Source organism: Delphinapterus leucas, chromosome 3, assembly GCF_059928025.1.
Source record: "Delphinapterus leucas isolate spDelLeu-1000000601 "Yukka" chromosome 3, BTC_Dleu_Yukka2, whole genome shotgun sequence".
Taxonomy (NCBI): Eukaryota; Metazoa; Chordata; class Mammalia; order Artiodactyla; family Monodontidae; genus Delphinapterus; species Delphinapterus leucas.
In genome coordinates this window covers 100,897,476-100,915,494 of record NC_143131.1, presented here as the reverse complement: position 1 = coordinate 100,915,494, position 18,019 = coordinate 100,897,476, and the positions used below count along the sequence as shown (strand labels likewise).

At 37.3% G+C, this 18,019-nt stretch overlaps 2 pseudogenes; both read left to right on the top strand.

Annotated features, from left to right (window-relative positions):
- Window positions 1-1,111: 1,111 nt before the first annotated feature.
- LOC111170106 (cytoskeleton-associated protein 2 pseudogene) lies at window positions 1,112-12,691 on the top strand (annotated as a pseudogene).
- Window positions 12,692-16,665: 3,974 nt separating this feature from the next.
- LOC111170097 (bolA-like protein 2 pseudogene) lies at window positions 16,666-17,474 on the top strand (annotated as a pseudogene).
- Window positions 17,475-18,019: the final 545 nt, after the last annotated feature.

Genomic DNA, 18,019 nt, shown 5'->3' with positions numbered 1-18,019 from the left:
TCAAATAGTAGCCTCCTTGACTTCAACATAGTGTCAACCAAAAGAAACAAAGAAACAAACACAGTAATCTGATCCCCAGGTGAAGAAATAACTAGCTTTGTTGGAGTCACTAAAACTCTTTGTATCTCCAATGTAGTGCTCTCCCAAGGAGGTTTCAGTGGTAAGCTTGCTAATATGCCATTTTTTGGTTTTGTCTACTGGACTTTAGAATAAAATTTGTACTAATGTGTAACTCACCTAGATTGTGTTCTTCAATTAGGCATGCATTTCAATTGCCACTTTATACAGCAATCTGAGCACACATTGCTGTTGATTTTTCCCCCATTCTTTGCTACAATCCCATACAACTAAAATAATCTTTCTGATAAATTCCGAAGATAATATGTATAGATCTGAAGACATGAATTCTCCAGGGTACAGGTGCCAGATTATCTAGTCCATTTGGTTGGAGGAATATGAAATGTGGATTAGATCCTGAGGTGAAGACCACAGACTCTGTGGTTGCCTGTGAATTCCCAGCCTGTGCATGCCAGAAGACATCTTATGTGTACAGAAAATTAAAGAACTAGTCTCTCTCCTGCATTCAGTCCTTCGGAAGGCTTTGGGGAGACCCACTGGGTGTCAGGAGCTCTGATGGGCAAAATTTCCACCAGATCAAGTAGTTGAGAAAGAGTGGACTCTCCTCTTGCTTTTACCCAGAGACCCGGACAACAAAGATCTCCATGTCTCTCCACCACATTCACAACCAACCCACCCCTAGCCTTTGCTTCTATGTAACTGAAAATTAACCAAATGGACATCAAGACTCTTCCAAGTAACTCATGACTGAAGATGAAATCAAAACAAACTGCAGATTACTTAAAATTAACACAAATAAACCTATTTCATATCAAAACATAAGAACACTTTGCCCTATGTATTTATTAAGAACTTTGTTCTATGTATTTATTAAGAACTTTGGTACTCAGCAACTGGAGCCAATGGGTACCTCTAAAGACAAGCATCCAGAAGAGAGGTCAAAGGTGAAGATTTTCATAGTCCTGAATCTGGAACATTTTAACCCCTCCTGGACTCCAAAGGAATTCTAAAACAAAGTTTGCTCTCTCTAGAGATGCTGACCGAAAGAGCTTTGAACATGGGGATACCAGGCAAAGGTGATGGAGAAGGTGGAGTGCACTATGGAAGAAGATTAGGCCTCTGCATATCGAATGGTAGTCACCAAACAAGACAAGAAAAATAAATTACATACAATATGTTATATATTATAATACATATGTGAATTTTAAATTTTATATTTTTTACTAATATGGTTAGAGCATCAACATGCTAAATAATATTTCAATACAGTCATCTTTGGCATTGTGCTGACTCTTAGTCATATAAAATTAGACTTTACATATAGTATTCATTTTGTCACTTATTTTGCCATTTTGTTCATTTTGTCACATATTTTTGTTGAGAGAAAATATAACTTTTTAATTTAGCAATTTATTAGCTAGATCTGTAATTTTTAAATATTTAGATTTTGAAATGTGGGCCTCTGTTTGTATTTTTGTAGCAGGCCTTGCAAATATGAGTGGCAGCCTTGTTTTTCTTATGTTATTTTTCAATCAAAATGTATTCAGAGAAAAGAAAAATACATGTGCTTTACACATGTATTTAAACTGAAGTAAGAACATTTTTGACCCAGCACCATTACCAGAACACAACTCAGGATGTAAAGCCAGTAATAGATATAATAATGAAAAGAGTAGAAATCAGTACTTCATCTTTATTTTTATTTAAATATCTATTCTTAGAGTTTGTGCATATTGATGAGCTTTATCCTCTAGTTATGAATGCAGGAGGAATATTTTTAACTTAAACATGTATTTCTTCAAAAGAGAATTTATATGAATGAAACGTAATATTGGCAAATGGGCTTTATTCAATATAGATTTCTAAAATGAGATAGTAATGTTATGTATTACTCATAAAAACAATTTTACATCTACAAATAGTGTTTAAAGAAGCTGTTGTTATAATTGCACAGTAATTTTACTGTAATTGTGATATTGGTAACTTTTTAGGAAGCTGCAGGCACACTATAAAACTGTGTAATGCCCTCTGTGAAAATGTGTGTGGTAGATCCCCTTGATATATAATTAAATGTGTCCATAAAAATAAAATCATAAAACCCTTCCTCTCCTTTAAAATCAGAACAGGCCCATATGTCAGAAGTACAATGCTTTTCTAAGCCACGTGTGGAAATAACATCTGCCCCACAAATTGTTTAACATTTCTTAAGACATCAGAAATTGCCTATGGTAAGGAGTTCAGTACACCAGCACCCATATCGACAGAGAATATTTCAAAAGGTGTAGTGACCAAGCAAATATTATATATGTTCAACAATTCTACTCCTAGAAACTTCAACTAAACTCATAATTTAGGGATGAGACAAATTCAAATCAATTTGTGTGTAATTCAACTATTAATGGATATATTAAAAAAAAGACTTCGGTTTCTTTTCATCGTCACTCACTTGAGAAGAAAGAATGTGGCTCAGACTTAAGTGACATGATGAATATCAAATGTTAGTTCAGGAATTTGCCTAATCACAGATTCCTTTGTGGAACACAAATATTACCTTAGGATTTTGCCCATAATTGGATGGTAAGTTTTTAATAGCTACTTCATTAAAAATACTCTTTTCTTTAAAATGTTTTAGTCAAACTGGAAGCTGCATTGTTCCACTAACTGTAGTATCTCTGTAATAGCATAAGGTCGAGAGAATACAGCACGCCTGGTGCACCTAAACAATAACTTTCTGTTTCTGTATTTATAGAGAGAAAGTCTCTTCAGTAGCTCCTTGCTGAAAAACAATTTGGAAGATAAATAATGGTTACTTGTTTTGGGAGAGATGGCTTTCCAGCAATATATTTATATGACATTCTAGAAAATGAATGTGACCAATTTATAATTATATACATATAGCAATTGGAAAGAACTATGAGTAAAGCCACATACAGGGACATATCTCATATTGAAATAGTGAAAAGCAACATGAAGTCCAATGTGAACACATCATACTTCTGGAGAAGCTGATTTAATTTGAATTAACTCTTAATATCTAAAAAGTGTTTGTTCTCTTCCCAACCAGTTTCCTAGAGGCCGCAAAATGATGAGTGCTATGCTCATGTAAATGTGCACACAGTTAATTCTGTCTTCACTAAGTTCATTCTTATATTCCTGTAAATTGCTGGTAGTGTCTTTATTCTTGGTATATTTTAGTTAAGGGAATAACATATAGTTAGAGTTTTATGTGTGCCATTGTTGCAGGTTATAGCACTGTATGTTTAAAAAAAAAGAAAAAGACAGTGAATATACTTGGATACTTGGATATAAGTGAACAAATATTTAAACACAGAATGAAAACATCCTTGATTTGAATCTATTTTTTAATGTAACACAAATAAAATGGACAAATATCACATACAAATGACAGCTCAGGCCACATTCATGATTCTGCCTGAGAATAGCCTGTGCCTCTGGCACGAAAGATGCAACTACACAGTGAAAGGGCTCGTGGCTGTTAGATTAATACTCTTGCCACAGATAACCTGCAAGACCCAGGAAGAGAGTGAAGCCAGGACAGGACACCACAGTCAATCCTGTGAGCCTTTCTGTGAGAGGAAAATATTGGCAAGAATTATAGAAATTGTTCAAAATAACTGGGGTTGATAGAAAAAGAAAACCAAGTGAGCTGAGACAATGTAGTATGGTTGAAAGGAAGTATTTGTATGGGGTGAGGAGCATGTATGTGTGTGTTTGGGTCTGTGTCTCTGTTTATGGGCATGGTATGTGAGTCTGTCAGATGTGTATTTTCTGTGAATTTTCTACCTTACTGTTAAATACACATTGGGAATTTGTGGCCATTATGCTTTTGGTAATACCAAATTAGTCTTAATGTTTAAGCACATATTTTTGAAGTCATTCATTATGACTACATGCTACCTGGAAATGAATTTCTTTCAAAAGTATTTATAAAGAAAACAGTCAACAAAATCACACATGCTTTCTTCAAACATCTGGAACAAATTTTTTCCTTTCAATTTGTTCCATTTCAATTAAAAAAAAAAACTAAACTAAAAGTACTGTGTTCAGGATTTTCTTTTTTAGGGTTCGCATTTTCTTAGAATGGACATGAATATTCTTCAATTAAAGTTCATGCAATTAAAGTATGTGCAAAAAAAAGACCTGAATCAATGCATTTCCAAAGTGAAACTAAAGGAAGAAAAAGAAATGGAATTTTGTGTGGTTGTGCAATTTGGAAGGCAGGAACTGGATCAGAGTAGCCTAACAGAGAAAGAGGTCAGAAAGGCATTCTGGGAAGAAATGGAGACAGACTATGTTGCTGGGCACTGTGTAGAAACTGAGCTAACATAAGGAAGTGCCTGGGGACAGCAGAGGCAAAAAGGAATACAGGGAAAGTAAAATGTCTCATACAATTTTTAAGTCGATATATAAATTTCTCCCCCATTTCCTCTGTGAAACAAGTAACACTTACACACCACTCTGATGCTTTTAGAGTGAACTCACTGGGGGAAACTTAAACTGGTCCTAAATTTGAAATATGAGTTTGTAGAGGATGAAAGGCAGAAAAAGGACAAGCAAATAGCAAATATCTAGAATACATATGTTTTACAATGTCCTTTCCAGGTTTATTGTGGTATAATTGACTTAAAATATTATGTAACTTTAAGGTATACAATGAGACGATTCATACATGCATATATATATATATATATATATATATATATATAAATGTTACCACAATAAGGTTAGTTAGCACACCCTTCAACTCACAAGACTTCCATTTTGTGATTTCAATTGTTATGGTGGGAACATTTAAGTTTGACTCTCGTAGCAACTTTCAAAGATGTTACCAGAAAACTACTAGAGCTCATCAATAAATTTGGTAAAGTTGCAGCATACAAAATTAATAAAGAAATCTCTTGCATTCCCATACACTAACAACAAAAGATCAGAAAGAGTAATTAAGGAAACAATCCCAGTAACCACTGTATCAAAAAGAATAAAATACCTAGGAATAAACCTACCTAAGGAGACAAAAGACCTGTACTCAAAAAACTATAAGATACTGATGAAGGAAATCAAAGATGACACAAACAGATGGAGAGAAATACGATGTTATTGGATTAGAAGAATCAATATTGTCAAAATGACTATACTACCAAAAGTAATCTACAGATTCAATGTAACCCCTATCAAATTACCAATGATATTTTTCATAGAACTAGAACAAATAACTTAAAAATTTGTATGGAAACACAAAAGAACCTGAATAGCCAAAGCAATCTTGAGAAAGAAAAATGGAGCTGGAGGAGTCAGGCACCCTGGCTTCAGACTATACTATAAAGCTACAATCATCAAAACAGTATGGTACTGGCACAAAAAGAGATATATAAATCAATGGACCAGGATAGAAAGCCCAGAAATAAAACCATGCACTTATTGTCAATTAATCTATGAAAAAAGAGGCAAGAATGTACAATGGAGAAAAGATAGTCTCTTCAATAAGTGGTGCTGGGAAAACTGTACAGCTATATGTAAAAGAATGAAATTAGAACACTCCCTGACACCATACACACAAATAAACTCAAAATGCATTAAAGACCTAAATGAAACACCAGATACTATAAAACTCCTAGAGGAAAACACAGGCAGAACACTCTTTGACATAAATCACAGCAATACTTTTTTGGATCCCTCTCCTAGAGTAATGGAAACAAAACCAAAAATAAACAAATGGGACCAAATTAAACTTAAAAGCTTTTCCACAACAAAGAAAACCATAAACAAAATAAAAGACAACCCACAGAATGGGAGAAAATATTTGCAAATGATGCTACTGACAAGGGATTAAATTTCAAAATATACAAACAGTTCATACAGCTTAATAGAATTTTTTAAAAAATCAAAAAATTGGCAGAAGACTTAAATAGACAAAGAAGACATACAGATGGCCAACAGACACATGAAAAGATGCTTAATGTCACTAATTATTAGAGAAATGCAAACTTCTTTATTCATTTTATCTATAGATGTACACCTTAGGTTGTTTCCATCTCTTGGCTATTGTAAATAATGCTGCTATGAATATGGGAGGAAAGATATTTTTTGAGTTAGAGTTTTTATTTTCTTCATATATATTCTCAGAAGTGGAATTGCTGGATAATATGACAATTATATTTTTAATTTTTTGAGGATCATCCATATTGTTTTGCAGTGGCTATACCAATCTATAATCCCACCAAACCCTTTTCTCCTCATCCATACCAGCACTTGTTATCTCTTTTATTTTTTATGATGGCTGTTCTAACAAGTGTGAGGTGATGTCCTATTGTGCTTTTAATATGCATTTCCTTACTTACTAGTAATGTTAAGCATTTTCCCATGTGCCTGCTGGCCTTCCTTATATCTTCTCTGGAGAAATGTCTATTCAGGTTCTTTGCCCATTTTTTTAATTGTTTGGTTTATTTGCTACTGATTTGTATGAGTTCTTTATATATTTGGGGTATTATTCTCTAATCAGATATATGGTTTACATATAATTTTTTCCCATTCCATAGGTTGTCTTTTCACTTTGTTGATGATTTGCTGTGCAGAAGCTTTCTAGTTTGAAAACTTCTAGGGAAGTTTTCAACTATAATCTCTTCAAATAGTTTCTCAGTCACTTTCTTTTTCTCTTCTTCTTCTGGGACCCCTATAATTCGAATGTTGGTGTGTTTAATGTTGTCCCAGAAGTCTCTGAGACTGTCCTCAGTTCTTTTCATTCTTTTTTCTTTATCCTTCTCTGCAGTAGTTATTTCCACTATTTTATCTTCTAGGTCACTTATCCGTTCTTCTGCCTCAGTTATTCTGCTACTGATCCCTTCTAGAGTATTTTTAATTTCATTTATTGTGTTGTTCATCATTGCTTGTTTCATCTTTAGTTTTTCTATGTCCTTGTTAAATATTTCTTGCATTTTCTGTATTCTATTTCCAAGGTTTTGGATCATCTTTACTATCATTATTCTGAATTCTTTTTCAGGTAGACTGCCTATTTCCTCTTCATTTGTTAGGTCTTGTGGGTTTTTACCTTGCTCCTTCATCTGCTGTGGGTTTTTCTTTATTCTTATTTTGCTTATCTTACTGTGTTTGGGGTCTCCTTTTTGCAGGTTGAAGGTTCGTAGTTCCCGTTTTTTTTTGGTGTCTGTCCCCAGTGGCTAAACTTGGTTCAGTGGGTGGTGTAGGCTTCCTGGTGGAGGGGACTAGTGCCTGTCTTCTGGTGGATGAGGCTGGATCTTGTCTTTCTGGTGGGCAGGTCCACGTCTGGTGGTGTGTTTTGGGGTGTCTGTGGCCTTATTATGATTTTAGGCAGCCTCTCTGCTAATGGGTGGGGTTGTGGTCCTGTCTTGCTAGTTGTCTGGCATAGTGTGTCCAGCACTGTAGCTTGCTGGTCATTGAGTGGGGCTGGGTGTTGGTGTTGAGATGGAGATATCTGGGAGATTTTTGCCATTTGATATTACACGGAGCTGGGAGGTCTCTTGTGGATCAGTGTCCTGAAGTTGGCTCTCCCACGTCAGAGGCACAGCACTGACTCCTGGCTGTAGCACCAAGAGCCTTTCATCCACATGGCTCAGAATAAAAGAGAGAAAAAGAAGAAAGAAAGAAAGAAAGAAAGAAAGAAAGAAAGAGAGAGAGAGAGAGAGAGAGAAAGAAAGAAAGAAAGAAAGAAGATAAAATAAAGGTAAAATAAAATAAAGTTATTAAAATAAAAAATAATTATTAAGAAAAAAATGTTTTTTAAGTTAAAAAATAAAATAAATAAAATGGACAGACAGGACCCTAGGATAAATGGTGAAAGCAAAGCTATATATACAAAATCTCACACATCAAGTTGATTGTGGAGATTTAATCCACTGCTCCTGAGGCTGCTGGGAGAGATTTCCCTTCTCTTCTTTGTTTGCACAGCTCCAGGGCCTCAGCTTTGGATTTGGCCCTGCTTCTGCGTGTAGGTCGCCTGAGGGCACCTGTTCTTCGCTCAGACAGGACGGGGTTAAAGGAGCAGCTGATTCGGGGGCTCTGGCTCACTCAGGCCGGGGGCAGGGAGGGGTGCGGATGTGGGGCGAGTCTGTGGCGGCAGAGGCCAGCAGGACGTTGCACCAGCCTGAGGCGCACCGTGCGTTCTTCTGGGGAAGTTGTCCCTGGATCCTGGGACCCTGGCAGTGGTGGGCTGCACAGGCTCCTCGGAAGGGAGGTGTATAGAGTGACCTGTGCCCACACACAGGCTTCTTGTTGGTGGCAGCAGTAGCCTTAGCGTCTCATGCCCGTCTTTGGGGTCCGCGCTGTTAGCCACTGCTCGCGCCCGTCTCTCAAGCTCCTTTAAGCAGCGCTCTTAATCCCCTCTCCTCGCGCACCAGGAAACAAAGAGGGAAGAAAAAGTCTCTTGCCTCTTGGCAGATCCAGACTTTTCCCCGGACTCCCTGCCGGCTAGCCGTGGTGCACTAACCCCCTAAAGGCTGTGTTCATGCCACCAGTCCTCTCCCTGCAATCCAACCGAAGCCCAAGCCTCAGCTCCCAGCCCCCGCCTGCCCTGGCGGGTGAGCAGACAAGCCTCTTGGGCTGGTGAGTGCCGGTCGGCACTGATCCTCTGTGCGGGAATCTCCTCGCTTTGCCCTCCGCACCCCTGTTGCTGTGCTCTCCTCTGCGGCTCCGAAGCTTCCCCCTCCGCCACCCGCAGTCTCCGCCCGCGAAGGGGCTTCCTAGTGTGTGGAAACCTTTCCTCCTTCACAGCTGCCTCCCACTGGTGCAGGTCCCGTCCCTATCCTTTTGTCTCTGTTTATTCTTTTTTCTTTTGCCCTACCCAGGTACGTGGGGAATTTCTTGCCTTTTGGGAGGTCTGAGGTCTTCTGCCAGCGTTCAGTAGGTGTTCTGTAGGAGTTGTTCCACATGTAGATGTATTTCTGATGTATCTGTGGGGAGGAAGGTGATCTCTGCGTCTTACTCTTCCGCCATCTTCCCCCTCTCGGCTACTGATTTTTGTATGTTATTTTGTATCCTGAAAATCTACTGAATTCATTGATTAGATCTAACAGTTTTTTTGTTGAGTCTTCAGGATTTTTTATCTATAAAATCATGCCGTCTGCAAATAGAGACTATTCTATTTCTTCCTTTCCAATTCTGATACTTTTTTATTTTTTTCTTGCCTGATTGCTTTAGCTAGGACTTCCAATATTATGTTGAATAAGAGTGGTGAGAGTGGTTTCCCTACCTTAGTGGAAAAATTTTCAACCTTTCACCACTGAGTATGACGTTAACTGTGGGCCTGTTATAGACAGTTTTTATTATGTTAAGATATGTCCTTTCTATGCCTAACTTGTTAAGAGTTTTTATTGCGACTGGATGTTGAATTTTGTCAAATGCTTTCCCTGTATCTATTAAGATGGTCATATAATTTTTGTATCAAGTTCAATATCAGGTCAGAGGAGATTGGACATAGACATAGAATGAGATCATTTGTAGTATTTACTCCACATAAAAATATCAGCTGGAGAATGGATAAATAACTTATGGTATAGTCATATGCTACAATAATATACAGTACTGATATAAATAAATCATGCCTTAACATCAAAGTGGATGAATCTCAGGAACAGAATGGTGAGAGAAAAAAAGCAAGTTAGAAGATACAATATGGGCAGTGTGCAGCTGCGCTGGCTTGAGGGAGTCTGTGGTGGTTGAGCTGGAGACGCATCCCCCTGCCTGGAGCCGCGATAAGCACCCCAGCCGTGCCCCAGGACCTGCAGCTGCCCCCGAGTCAGAGGGCCCAGTCTGCTGTTCAGAGAGCAAAGAAGACAAAAACTCAAGGATCATCTGTTAAAAAGAAAAACTTTTTGCATACAAACAGGAAAATCAGATATTGTCCAGTGGTAGAGACCAGAGTGTGAAGACATCTGAAGGCCAGATCGAAGAAGAGACAAAAGTTCTGAAACTTAAGGCAAAAATGGTTGATAAAGAGAATGTCGGTAGACTTACAGGGATCAAGAATAATATAACAATGGAAAAAAACTGTATTCCTTTAAAAGCTTCTAATGAATTAACCAATTCAACTATAGCAACTGATACACCTAATTTTGAGGATAATAATCAAACTCTGCCATTGTTACCAATTAAAGATGACCCCTAAGTTCAACATATGATGTTAAGCCAAGCATTTCACCTTAAAAACAACAGTAAAAAGAAACAAATGACTACAGAAAAACCAAAGCAAGGTGCTAACACGCCCAAATGCCCAAGAAACCTGTGCTTGGATCTTATCATAGCCAAATTGTTCAGTCTAAGATTAATTCCTTTAGAAAACCTCTACAAGTCAAAGATGAGAGTTCTGCAACAATGAAGAAACTTTCAGCTACTGTCTCTAAAGCCACAAAGTCTCAGCCTGTACATGCCAGCAGTGTACCAGTGAAAAGTGATAGAGCCTCACATATGACGACTGCCACTAAATTTGTGAGCACTACATCTCAGAGCAGTCAACTTGTACCACCTTCTATTAGCAGTCACCACAGTAATAACCAGGATGCCATGAAACAAGGCATCAGTCTGCCAGTGTTACAGTTTGGAAAGGGCCTCGAGAGAAAGAATTATTACAGTTAAATACACTTTCGTCTATTATCAAAACCAGTTCTTCTCAGGACATAAAAAGAAATAAGACACTATCAAGAAGCATGACATCTGAAATGGTAGCCAGACCTGCTTTGTCTTCTAATACTAAACTGATAGAAAAGTCAAAAAGCATTGACCAGCGCAGACATACCATGGTGAGAGCAGCTATAGATAGTAGATGGACTCAGCCCAGAGAAACTGCAGAGGAGAGGAAGGCTCGTCTGAGTGAGTGGAAAGCTGGCAAAGGAAGAGCGATGAAAAGGCCTCCGAGCTCAGTGGTTACCCAGCCTGAGCCCGAAGCACAAAATGAAAAACTAGTTGGGTCCTTCTGGACTACCATGGCAGAAGAAGATGAACAACGATTGTTTACTGAAAAAGTAAACAAGACATTTTCTGAATGCCTACACCTGATTAATGAGGGATGTCCAAAAGAAGAAGTATTGGTTACACTGAATGACCTGATTAAAAATATTCCAGATGCCAAAAAACATGTTAAATATTGGATATGCCTTGTGCATACTGAACCACTTACAAGTCTATTGAAAATATTTTCGCAATCTATGAGAAGGCCATTCTGGCAGGAGGTCAGCCTACTGAAGATATGCGACATGCCATTGTTGACATTCTGACAATGAAGAGTCAAGAAAAAGTTAAATGTGGAGAAAATATTTAGGAGGCTTGTGCAACCAAGGAACAAATCCAAGAAAACACCATTGATGATATAAGTGTTAATCTGGGGTCAGAAAAACCAGAAATAGAAAATAAGCATCCTAGGAATGTGGTATTTCAAGGTTGTGAAAAAGAGCAAGATGACAAAACAAAAGATCCAACCAGTGATATTAAAACCCCCAATACAGAAACTAGGGCAGGTTGCTTAATTAAATATAATGTGTCTACTTCTCCATACTTGCAAAGTGTGAAAAAGAAGATGAAGTTTAACGAAACCAATTCTGCATTTAAAGAGCTAAAGTTTCTCACACCAGTTAGGCGTTCGCAACGTCTTCAAGAGAAGACTTCTAAATTGCCAGATATGCTAAAAGACGATTATCCTTGTGTGTCTTCACTGGAACAGTTAACAGAGCTGGGAAGTGAAACTGACGCTTTTGTGTGCCACATGTACTCAGAGAAGTGAAGCTCTGATAGGAGTGGGGTTGTATTATTCCGAGGGCGTTTGGTTGGTTGGTTGGTTGTGTCTTTGCATGTTCCTTAGGTCAGGAGTTGCCGAGTACCTAAGTATTCACAGCAGTCAGCACTCTTACTAATGTCCACTCTAAAGCAGGTGTTGCCTTCTGTGAGTCGGAAAGCTAATCCTACCTTGTCAATCTCAACAGACTGACTTTTTCTCTAACACAGGTAAATTTTGTGAAGACAGAGTTAGCTTGTTTTGTCACCCAATTCTAGTAGCCCAGACTGCTGTGGGCTCCTGTGTCCCTGGGACTCTGCCCCTGGTTCTTCATTGTCACTCTCCAGCAAAGCCAGTGAGTCTGCATCTGTGGTCTCTTGGCCTCTTTTTTATTGTAGCCGAGGTCCCCGAGAGGGACAGTTAACTAAATACTCCATTTCTAAGAGAAGATACTTTGTTGGAAGAAAGAAAAGGTGCCAAACCTAGTGGGCATTCAGAACTTTAAATCTGAGTTCCTTTCTTTAGGTCCTTTTCTAACTTGACTATCTAAAATGTTAAAAAACTTAACTTCCATTGCTTCGCTTGATATAGTTTATAGACTAAAAGAAGGGAGTTAGAGAAGGAATATATAATATTTCATAAATGTCATCCTAGTTTAGGTAGTATTTCTAAAATAACTAATACTTAAACTTGATCTCTTCCTTGTAATATAAAAACTTCATCATGTTTCCTAAAACATGATAGTCATACACAGTAAGTAGGTCTCTGCTCCCCACAATAAATACCACCAGTAAAATTGTTTTGTTAAGTCTCTGAACCAATACTTAAATGGCATACATCCTTTACCAACTCTACAGTTTCAAGTAAGGATTTAGTCATTGTAAAAGATTAGATAGTTTTAAAACTGAATAATATGAATGTGGTTGAAAATCACATACTTATTTATGTTCACTAATTCCATTTGTATAATAGTGCCAATCTTTGTTCTATTTATTGTCTTATGTTCTAGAGAGTAGGGTTTTTATTCCTTTTAAACTGTGTACCTAATACGTATACAATAAATGAAAACATCTATATAACAATAAAAAAAAAGAAGATACAACATGATTCCATTTTTGTGAACTTCAAAACCGTGCAAAACCAAAGAATATTCTGTTTAGATGTACAACCCTATGTGGTAAATGTTTCAAAAAGTATTAGTTAATACACTTAATGATTTTTTTTCACTGTGAGTAGAGGAGAAGGACGGGATCTGGAATGAACCCTCAGAAACCTCAACGTTTTGGATTATTTTCTGTGGTTTTTTTTCCTTAAGGTAGATAGTGAATAAAAGGGTGTTTGTATTTTTATTCTTTATACTGAATCATATGTTATAAATACTATTTTGTATTTCAACTTTCATACTAGCAATTTTGAAAAAAGAAAAAGAAAAAATTAAGGATAATCATAACTAGAAAATAATTAATATGTAGATTTTTTAAAAATCATTGGAGAAGGGAGGAAGGTCAAAGGAAGAACTCAATCCAAATTCAAGAAAAGGAAAGCTAAAGGATGAATAGATAAATAAGATCTCAGCAAGTAGAAAAGGAAAATGTACAAAGTTCCCTTTGGAGAAGGGAACAGCTGCCAGGGAATGGCAAGGAAACTGGTGGCTTTACTGTGAAACTGAGAAAACCAAAGATGTGAGACAAGCCTGAAAATAGAGATAGTAACCCGAAAGGACTTCAGTGCTCAGTGGATAAGTATGTGAGGTTTGTTTTTGTTTTCTTTTGTTTTATGTATAAGAAACATTGGAAGTCTGTTAAGATTTTTAAAATAGTATATCCTCAATATATTATGTTTGAAAGCCAATTGGTTGTCCTGTGGAAGAAGAATTGGAAAGAGAAGTTCAGAAACAGGAAGAACTGTGAAGGACTCAAAAGCATTGTGACTTGACTTACTTTTCACATTTAATGCAAGCACTGTTTTCTAGCATTTATGCTTAGACCTTCTGCAGAAAATGCACTTCTGCAATGTGACTTGCTCAATACCCTGGGCTCTAAGGCTCGAGGCATTTCCTCTGCATTTGAAATTCTTGCAGTCTAAATGTTTACTGTAGTAAACATTGTTGGTTTCTTTCCTCAGAAAATACAGAGGAAAAAAGCTAAGATGGAGAAACAAACAAACCAAAAAATCAGGTAAGAAAAAGAAGAAGAGTGAGTGATAGATAGCCCAGTAGGGAGGGCAAGAACAGGAGGGGACTGGGAACTACAAAACATAGCTCAGAGAGGCTGGCTGGCCTTAAGTAAAGCACTTAACCTCTGCTCCCTTCAGTTTCTTCACCTGTAAAAAGAGAAGTTCAGCTAGATGACCCAAAGTCCCTCCAGAAAAATAAATGGATGATTTATTCTGTAATAGCATGATTCTATTATATCATATGATTCTACTGAAAAGGTACAAATTCATTCTTGAAAAGCTTTCCTTGTGTTTAAGATATTAAAGCAAGTATTAAAATAATGCTAAAAATATATTATATGATTATATGTTTGAATTTCAACTTTAGCTTCATAGTTTTATATTTTTCAGGGGTTTAATTTGGATCTAGGAACAAAATGAAACATTAATAACTGCCACAGCCTCCTGGCAAGTTATTATTTTGTGATAGAGAGCAAGAGGAGGAATGCAATGATCGGCTCAGCACTGCTTATCATCACATGTTGTTTTTGAGACCAGAATTCAATGATATTTTTTCCCTTTGCTGCATTAAAATGATGGCATTTTTCTTAAAACATACAGGGCTTTTAATTCTGTAAAGATTGGCCTATTTAAGGTGCCAACTATTTCAAAAAGAACAGTCATTTTAAAAAGCAGCAGAGCAACTGGAAGATTTTATGAATAAAAAAATACAAATGAATCAAAATGAATACCATTAATAAAATGGTAATGGAAAGAATTACTATTATAGTCATCACAATTATAAAGGCTTGTGGAGTAAGAAAGCTATACTTGGGAAGTATCTATTAATTTATTTTTATCTTTTCTTTTCAACTCAAAAGCAGAAAAATATTTGTCAATTGGCCTAGTGTGTTTTTGTTTTTATATTTTATGTGTCCTTACTGTAGTAAAGTCTTCTTTTGTACTGTGTCTTGTTAATAAAATTAAAACTTAAAATTGCTTTTAATTGAAATTTTAATTGCTTATAATTGCAAAAAAACCTTAAAATTACAAAATAAAATTTAATTGCTAATAAAGTAAAAATGGCAAGTGTGATTTAAAATAGCTAATATTTGAGGTAGCTTATCTGTGTCAGACATTTAGGTACATTATTCTCTCCTTGAACAAACTCTAGCTAGGCTCCTCTGACCCCTTTCTCAACTAGACCTCAACCTTGATCTATAAAGACTTGAATACCAGCATAGTTTCTAACAGCTGAAGGCCACATCCTTAGGATGATCCCGGTTCCACTAATAGTTCATGCCTGCCAAAACTCAAAGCTGCCAACAGAATTTAGTTTGTTCCAGCCAATACCTGAAGATAGGGCCCCTGTCTCCCAGTCGCCATGGGAGGATAGGAGCCTAACTTCTATAAACTCTAGTTAGCAAAACCATATCGGTTACATATAGACCAACCCCCGCTTCCTGCTTTTTGTAATTTTACACTTCCCTGGCTCTACTGAACTCTGCCCACCTCCCTCCTTATTCCCTCATTCTCCCTTTAGAATGCTGGGTCACCTCTGTACAAATCAAAGTTGAGTTCAATTCACACTAGTCTCTTTTCCGTATTTCCCTACTGCTGATTAAAATCTGTCCTTACCACTTTAGTATCTAACATTTTTTATTTTTGACCCTAATAAATTCTTAGGGTCAAAAATAAACAAATTAGAAGAAATTAGGCCAGAAAAGTAACTTACCTGGCAAGACAACATAATTAGTAAGTGATAACACCGTAATTCCAATCCAGCCCTGTTTGATAATCACTGTTAATTACCTTGCTTCTCATTTGGACAAATATAGTCAACTTTTCTTAAAAATTGAGAATAAATCTTATATTGAAGGTTAATCAACTATATAATACTTAAAGTATGAGATATAGGCTTTTGCAAGTCCATTGCCATTAGAATTCACAATTGAGAAAGCTACCTTCTGTTAAAAATTGCATTAGAATAATTACTTCATAAAGGAAACTATAAAAGCCTAAAAATACATCTATGTAAGATAAAAAAGACAATATGTTAAATAAAAAGAATATTGACATGTTTTATTTCTGGATTTATTAATGGAATTGATAATTATAGGAAATGTTTCTTTATAAAAGTTCAGCTAGATGTTTACAAATTCCTTCAACAGAAGCTACAAACAGAAAGAATATAGGCTTGAGAATCAGAGAGACTGAAGTTCTAATCATAGTCCTGCATTTACTGATTATGTAACTTGAGCGAATTACTTAATTCTCTGAGCCTCAGTTTCTTCAGCTACATAATAAAGACAACATTGTGGTAGACAGAATTCTAAGATGGTCTCCAAGATTTCTGGGTCATTCTGTACATGCCCTATATGGTTTTGTGGTTGAATGTGCGTGAGACCTATAAACACGATGCATTCCCATAGTTAGGTTCCATTATATGGTAAAATGATCATATTTTGGGCTTCCCTGGAGGCGCAGTGGTTGAGAGTCCGCCTGCCAATGCAGGGGACACGGGTTCGTGCCCTGGTCCAGGAAGATCCCACATGCCGCAGAGTGGCTGGGCCCATGAGCCATGGCCGCTGGGCCTGCGTGTCCGGAGCCTGTGCTCTGCAACGGGAAAGGCCACAAGAGTGAGAGGCCCGCACACTGACAAAAAAAAAAAAAAAAAAAAAAAAAAGATCATATTTTACAGATGTAATTAAGTGCCCTAATCAGCTGATTTTTATTTAATCAAAGGGGATATTATCCTAAGTAAGCAGGCAAGCTCTTAAAAGAGGGTATAGATGTCCGAGAGATGTACTTCTGTTGGCTTTGAAAAAGTAAATTGCTATGTTGTGCAAGGATAATAAGTAGGTGACCTCTTGGAGTTGACTGCAACTTCCAGCTGTCAGCCAGGAAGAAAATGAGAACCTCACCCCTACAACCACAAGGAAATGAATTCTGCCAATATCTGACTCATCTTGTAAGAGGACCTCTAGCTTCTAAAGAGATCACATCAGTGGCTGACAACTTGATTTTAGCCCGGTGATACTATAAACACAAGACCCATCTAACTCATACCCATTGCCCTTTGCATTGCTGAATCACTCCTCTGGTATAAATGCAATTCCAGATTATAAAGCATGAATTTTTTTTAAATGTCTCAGCTAGTAAGAGCGGAAGCAGTGTGGCAGAGGTCCGAGCTGCGTTGCACTCCCCCCACCCCAGGCTATCACGATGGAACTCAGCGTTGAGTACCTCCCGGAGAAGCTGCAGTGGGACCTGGAGGTGGAGCACATGGAAGTGGAGGACACAACTCCCACGTCGCAAGTCCAGCTTCCGAGTCCTCGTGGTGTCAGCCAAGTTCAAGGGGAAGCCACTGCTTCAGAGATACTGGCTTGTGAACACTTGCCTAGCAGAAGAGCTCCTGCACATCCATGCCTTTGAGCAGAAAACCCTGACCCCACAGCAGTGGGCCCGTGAGCAGCAGAAATAAGGGACCCAGACCAGCACACCTATTAAATTATGAATCAGGCCCCCCAAAATATAAATAAAGTAAAATAAAATAAAATGCTTCAGCTATTTCTCTTATAACAGAGGCAAGAAGGAAATAATAAGGTACCACTTGACTCACTATCACTTCCTTTATTATTTTCAAGACTATTTGGGGAAAAATAAACCTTCACAATTGCTCTAAATTCCTAATTTTCTCTTTTTTACTCTACTCCAAATTTTCAAATCCAGTTCCTAAATATGGGATAAAGCCTCCTATACAGTAGTCTTTTTTCTAAAACTGTAGTCACTGGGTGGGTCATCTTTGTTGTAAGGCAGCTATTTCAGTTAGAGTCTCTCAGTTACAAGTTAAAGGATATTTGACTAAGATGGTTTAAGCAAGAATCGTATTTCTTTATTCCGTATAAAAAAAAGAAGTCCACAATAAACTTTGGTTTAGTGGTTGAACAACTGGAACCTAGACTCTTTCCAGTTTCTATTTTACCATTATCAGGTGTTAGTGATGGGTTTTCTGAGCAAAGCATAGCTGGC